Genomic DNA, 7,026 nt, shown 5'->3' on the forward strand with positions numbered 1-7,026 from the left:
TCCTGCACATTTATAGATTTGTACACAATCTGGACACAATTCTCCAGTGCTTTATGCCAATTACATGTGTGCCTGTGTCTGAAAAATGTCCTTTAACTTGCAGAATGAGGAGTTTGCAAGAAGCCTTTTGCTGCTAACAGCAAATATCAATTGATTCACAAGAATTGAATGTTTTGGAACAAGAAAGCCTGAATCCTTATATTCCCCTGAGCCACAACAGTGAGCTGCACCACCTCATGCCTCATAGCCCATGAGGTTATGGAGGGTTGAAGGACTCTCCTGGAAATGCAAGGACCCTTCAGGAAACAGCAGAGGAGCCAGATATCAGGTAACTGAAGTTCCTGCTTCATCAAAGCTGGGAAAAGACCTGAAAATTGCAATCAGAGGTACTACCAGTCAGCTCTTACTGCTGTCCATCAAACAGTAAATACAGCATTGCTATGGCTAATAACAGACCACACCTTTCTACTAACACTTCAAGCCTTGTCTGGACTTGTCTCATCTTACCTAGAGCTTTTTTTTAGCTTTATCCCCTTGTAAAATTAATTTTTTAATGACAGTGTTGCAATTGCTTTGTCTATTTTATTTCCTTATCTTTGGTTAATTATGTGGTACAGCTATAATTTTTATAGAGTCAGCTGTCATAAGCAGCTTGCCTGTATTAATGAATGAAGTAGACTTAAATCATCTAGAACAACAAAATAATTTAGGTGTAAAGGCAAGGTATGACAGCAGAAGGCTTGAGAGTGAGGATGCAGGTCACAGCAGAGAGGAGTACAGGCACTGCATGACAAGAGAGAGGGCATGAGACGGCACTGGAGGCTCTGGGAATGCAACTATCTCACTAATGAAAGAACTGCAGATGCAAAGAATGTGTAAGACTGCTATTCAGGTGAATGAAGTGAAAAGCAAGTAGCTAATAGATGTAGACACTCCAAACATGAAATCTGGGTGTAATGTGGAGGTGAGGATTAATAAGAAATCCTCAAGTGTTAAAGCACGCTAAAAAAAAAAGTAGTCTAAAAATGGTCCTAAATGTACCCTAGAGTAAGAGAGAAAGACCTTCAACACCACTTTCATAGTTCTACTTGTTTAGGACTTAGGATGCTGATGACACACTAACTCCTCTTCCAGACCGAAGCCAGTGAGCCAAAGGGCAGGGGAAGGTTGTGCATAACTGCAGAGGCAGGGTATGTGCAAAGGAGTGTGTATATAGCAATTTTAACTGCATCGTTATTGAGATATTTTCCAGAATTATATTCTATTTTCCTTTTCTCTTCATTATTCATTAATTATACTGATAGCAATTCAGTAACACAAATAACATTTGACAATACAGACAAGGTGCGTTTTCTTTCTGCAGAACAAAAACCACAGTTTGGAGTACAACACTACTTTTCACTCATGGATGGTCTTTATACAGGCCATGGACCCCCATGCATGTATGAAAAAGCAGCATGTCCATCTGTGTTAATGTGTGACGAGGTTATAAATTCAGCACTGCCAGTGACAGAAAGATTGCTGGAATTTCTTACCTGCACAAGGGCATATCTGCATTTTGTTTTCTGGGCTGAACTAAGGTGAGTCTGCTTGTGCCCTCCAAGTCCAACAGTTCCAAACGTGAAATCACACCATCATGGTTAGCTCAGCAGTGAACACAAGCCCTGCTGAGAGGCAGCTTCGGACTACCCAGGTTCAGCACTGCCTTGACAAAGCCACAGCACTCCCAGTTCACATCTGGCTGATTCTGTCTGCCTGCAAATCAACACAGACACGTGCTTGAAGATACATCCCAGAAATCCAAAACACTTGTGAAAACTTTTTGTATTCCCCATTTCCTTTCTATACTTCCTCTTTCTCTCTCTCCCTCTTTTTATCTCTTTTTATTTTGATTTTCCATCAGATTTTTGGGTCTGGTTCCTCTCCAGGGCACATGGATGGTTTACTAGCAAGAACTCTGCCTAAAATTTCACTAGTGGCTTAGACAGGGACAATGTTAGTAAGAAACACTATGCAGAGGTTTCTGTGACAAGATGACCATGGCTGATCATCCCAAAGCAGCCCTGGAGATGAGCAAGAAGCACATCTCAGCCTGCTACAATTCAGCACAACATGGTCCTCAAGTGGATTTCCCTCTTCATCGAATGCTCCCATGCAGTGCAATGCCTATCAGCTACAAGAGGCAGTCAGATCTGGTGTTCACTTCAAAAGCACATTAAATATGTTACCTGGATGAGAAATGACTAGTGCACACTTTCAGCTGCAGCCAGAGAGGATGATGTAGCTCAGCAGTGCAAACTGCTTCAGTCTAATAATTGTCATAGCTGAGAGTTTCAGGAGGAGATTTACAATGGTTCTGCAGTCTGGCTTTAGCCTTAAAAGTTAGGGTGGGGACTGTAAAGAATTGGCAGCTGATAACAGAAATGGAATGAAATCAAAATATCTATCCTTTGTTTATTCATCATCTTGAAATATTTATAATGGTCCAAGTAGCCCTCCACCCACCTCTCACTTGAGCCTTTAAATGTGTGTCCAGATTCGAGACTGGCAACATCTTGAGTCCATCTCTGGATTAACCCAAATTAATATTAGGTGTTACAAGACTAAAATAACCTCTAATGAACCTGAGAAATGGCATCCTGAATGAAGTCACGCAAGATTTGACTGCAGCCAACAGCCCTCTGTTCTAAATATATACATATATACATATATATATATATATATATATACACAAATACATACATAAAACAAATTTAGGGCCAACTGCCCTTAACAGAAAAATGTATATTACAATACCTACCTAACTGGATTTTAAGGCTCCCTCTGACTTAGGTTTAGCATTTCCCTCCACTTTAATTATTTTCTTTAAAAAGAACTCTACACATAGAGTCCATATTAAGACCACAAATGTCCATAATGCCCTAGAGTTCACATCTGCTTTTTTCTTTTTTTTTTTTGTTCTCTTTAAGGAGATGGCTGCCAATAAGGAAGATTACATGTTGCCTTGAATTTTCCCAGAATATGTCTCCTTGGATCCAGCACTATGGTTCAGCCTTTTGCACACATGGAGAGGGCAGCTGGAACATCTCAGATACAGATGTGAACCTCCCCAGAGTTAATTATTCGCGTTATTGTTTGCATCTTCAATTTGAGTTACCCAGCTTGTATTAAAAGTCCTACATACCATGCACGAGTTTTGGTGCACCAATACCTTCTGGGAGTTTCTGGCTGCAACTACTGCTTCATATCTATGTTTCCAGGCACTTTTTGATTTGTGCAACTGGTAGTCAGATTGTGAACACATATATGGAAAAAATAACTTCTACCAGAAAAGAAGTTATTTAAACAATTAGCAGCACAGAGGAAACTAAGGATAACTCTTTTAAAACCCTATAGCTCCTTATTCTCCGTGGCCTGCAGGCATCCCCTCCCTTTGGTGATTTGAAACTCCTAGCCCTGCAGACAGTTGTCTTGGTGTACTGTTTTTGCTGAAACTGAAAGGCAGTTTATCAAAAGGTTTTTGAATGATGACACTTTCTCCCAGACCTGAAGGAACAGCTCATTCCCTCCCATATCCTCCTTGCACTTGCTACAGAAGAGCTGTGAGGTGTTTATGGTGATCTATTTCAGACTTCTTTAACATCGGATGCTCTGGTTTCATGGTCTGACAACTGATTGATAAGTCCTCTTTTGTGGGCTGGGAATGACTGACCTTTTCCTCTGGGATTCCCATTATAGGGTTGCCCTGTGTCCTCTTTCTTGGCCAAGTGCCATGGGAAAGACAGCTTGCAAAGACAGCTCAAAGAATGATGTATGAATTTAAAAAAAAAAAAAAAAGAGGAAGAAGAAGGCTTTGAAAGTCATTCAGTATGACTGTGGATACACATAGTTTAATATACATGAGTCTTTTTATCCTGTAAGGATTCTTTCTCACATCTCTCTGTTGACCTTGAATGTTAAGATGAGCCTCGCTTTAAGTAGGTTTCCCTGGATATGTCTGATATCTAGGCACTCTTTTAAAAGAACTATCTGCTGGGATCAATTTCCAAACAAAATCCATCAAACTCAAGACATGGATTTCCAACTTCACAAGCCATTAGTTAAGCTGGAAGAAGAAATTGCAGCAACAACCATAGGCTTCCCTAAAAGTTATACGATCTTGTCAGCGCCTCAGAGGCCAGCGAGACCATTACTGGGGAATAGCTAATGGGAGGATGAGAGGAAGGAAGAGCCAGCTGCTTAAGATGTGGGAAAGTCACTCATGCTCCCTGAGAAACTCCTTGGATTTCCTCTTATTTAATGAGGTGTTTTTCCTCCACCAGTTGCTGCAAAGGTACAGTTTCATTAAGCAGTTGGTAGCTTATAGAGCTGCATTATCCACTTCATATCTATGCCACACTTCACCCATAAGTCAAACTATGAAACTCCAAGCTTCCAGAAAGGTCAGAGAAAAAAAAAACAAAAAACAAAAAGCCCAAAAAAACCCCACCAAACAAAACAAAACAAAACAAAACAAAACAACAACAGCAGATACACACACACACCCAAATTAAAAAAGAACAATAACAGTAGAAAAGCTACAAGAAAGACTACTGAAAAAAGCTACTGAAATACCTTGCAGTGGGGGAATAATGGATATGGAAATAACACTGCAAAACTTGATGATGCAAAATATTCAGTCCAACTTCTGTACAAAAGAGGCGACTAAAGTTATTCAGACCTGAAATTTTCAGGCTTGACAAAGGCTCCCAAAACATTTTTTTTATATCTAGTCATTAAACACTTTCCCTGAAAAGCAATTTCTCAGAATCCCTTGAAGTTGAGGACCCCCAAAACATTGTACAAATTAAGAATTTAAACACGCAGACACTTTTTCAATCTCTGTTTGCACATTTCTTTCACTGGATTTTTTAATGGATTTCCATTGCATTTATCCTGGACTTGTTACATTTGTATTAGGTAGAAGTATTTCATTAGTTCTATGGCTTAGGACCTGTCACAACAAGAGAGAACAGCAGGAGGTCTGGGAAAGCATTGGGACACCCATTGCCTTGCAGGATTGCTCAGGAATCTGTCAGTGTATACTTTGTCAAACATTCAAAGGAGATGGGCACAGACAGAGGGAGATCTTTTTCTCTCTTACACATTAACCAAGTACTTCCCCAGACACAGCAAGATGCTCATCACACTATTCCTGATGAAACTCACGCAAGTGCAGTGCCCGTATTATTTACAAGTTCAAGCACCTAGGGAAGTCTGCAGAATGGAGGCCTGGAGCTAGAAACATTAATTTATCTTGTTACTGTAGTGTCCAAACCTAACACCATTCAGAGGTCAAGTCATGTACTGGGAGGTATGTTTGCTATCTGCTGGCCATGATCAACAGAAAACTCTTTTTTGCCATAAATACTAAGAAGATACTAAGAGAAGGAATCGTAAAAGTGAAACACCCTGTGGTGTCATTGCCACAACCCATACTGGGTTCAACTGTAGGGTGGTCAGACTTTTATTAGAGATGAGTCAGTTCTGGGGCCTGTCAAAATAACTCAAAAGGTCTGCTGAGCTTGCTACTGCTTTTGAGCAAACTTAGAAGATTTGCCAAGGAAGAATTTCATAGGATAAAATCATATTAAATCCTATGGTGTGGACTTGAAATCAAAGAAAATGCAGCCATATCAGATTATTTGAATTTTATGTGTAAGTGGATAATCTGATGCTGAACATTATCATCTGCAGAAACACTTAATTCTTCTTTTACCTCTTATGATTTTACGTAGAAAGGAGTCTGTTTAAATTTCGATTTTAATTTTTACCAAGTGTAAGGATTAGATATACCCTCTAGAAAGATCATGACAAGGCACACATCTGAACTACCTGGAAGTCCTTACTCAGTTGTAGATGAAAAAACAAATATCAAATCCAGCTATTTCAGTTGTCAGAGCACCAAGCTCAGAATCACAGGCATTTGTTTGAACTCTAGTCAATACTGGCTACCACAGTGAATGATAGAGATATAATATAACACATTTTCTTTCTTCCATAGTTCTTTTTGAAATTAAGGGTAAAAACACTTATTCAAGTTGAGTTTTGGATTTCCAGAAAGAGAGAATGAGTAATTTCACTGAACAAACAATACCCACTGTAACAAAAGCAAAGTGACAACAGTGGAGCAGAAGGAGTAGAGAAAGGGGTGCTTTATGTCTTGAATTCTTTTATGTTGGCTTTCTCCATGCAGAGACATTGACATCTCATCTTTGTTATATGTTATAGTGTTTGACAATATCAATTTCAACCAAGACACTGTGTCATCTGACTGGCCTCTGAAGTGAGCATAATGCTTTTTCCAACAGGACTGACAATGGCATCAGAGTTTCAACAGGGGAAGTAGACAGCCTCAAGGATTTGATCATGGTGTACACAGAGGAAGAAAAGAACCAGCACTCATTGGTAAAGGACCCAAATACACCTGATGAGCAGGGGCACCTTTCTCCAGCATCAAAGGCAATGGCGCAGCATGAAATTCAAACATTTGAAAAGTCTAATGGCTGAAAATTAAAATAAGCTGTCAGTCTGCTAAAAATGATTTTTAATTCAAAATAAATCAGACTAACAATTTACAGATGTTTGGAAAGAAAATGTTTAAGTTACTCGCTTTCAAAGCCTGAGCCTTCCCTGACTTCAGTATTTCACTTACATTTTAATGGTTGTGGTGGCTTTCTGCCACTGCCTGCTCTTTTCTGATGCACAGCACAAACCTCGTGAACCGGGAGGTCTTGTGCTCACCCTTGACCTTGAAATCACATCATTTCTATTATTTTCAGGGCTAAGCAGGAAAGATAGGGAGAGAAACCCAAGAGTTGATTATCCCTTAACAGAAAGAATTTATGAAGCCTATATCTATATATCTATATCTATATCTGTATCTATATCTTCTATTCTTTCCTTAAAATGGAATCCATCTTCAAAGGATGTAAAATAGATCCTTTGAGAAAGAAGTAGAGCACACAGATCTTTTAGGATTTATGC

At 39.4% G+C, this 7,026-nt stretch overlaps 1 long non-coding RNA gene across 1 annotated transcript in view; it reads left to right on the forward strand.

Moving 5' to 3' along the window:
* Positions 1-6,720, forward strand: part of LOC108445610 — an 8,543-nt gene extending 1,823 nt beyond the window's left edge. Inside the window, exons 2-5 of the long non-coding RNA XR_001860545.1 lie at positions 104-328; positions 1,364-1,580; positions 2,970-4,333; positions 6,351-6,720. This is a non-coding gene — a long non-coding RNA (uncharacterized LOC108445610). The remainder of the gene's footprint in view (positions 1-103; positions 329-1,363; positions 1,581-2,969; positions 4,334-6,350) is intronic.
* Positions 6,721-7,026: the final 306 nt, after the last annotated feature.

The sequence above is a fragment of the Corvus brachyrhynchos genome, unplaced genomic scaffold (assembly GCF_000691975.1).
Source record: "Corvus brachyrhynchos isolate BGI_N302 unplaced genomic scaffold, ASM69197v1 scaffold101, whole genome shotgun sequence".
Taxonomy (NCBI): domain Eukaryota; kingdom Metazoa; phylum Chordata; class Aves; order Passeriformes; family Corvidae; genus Corvus; species Corvus brachyrhynchos.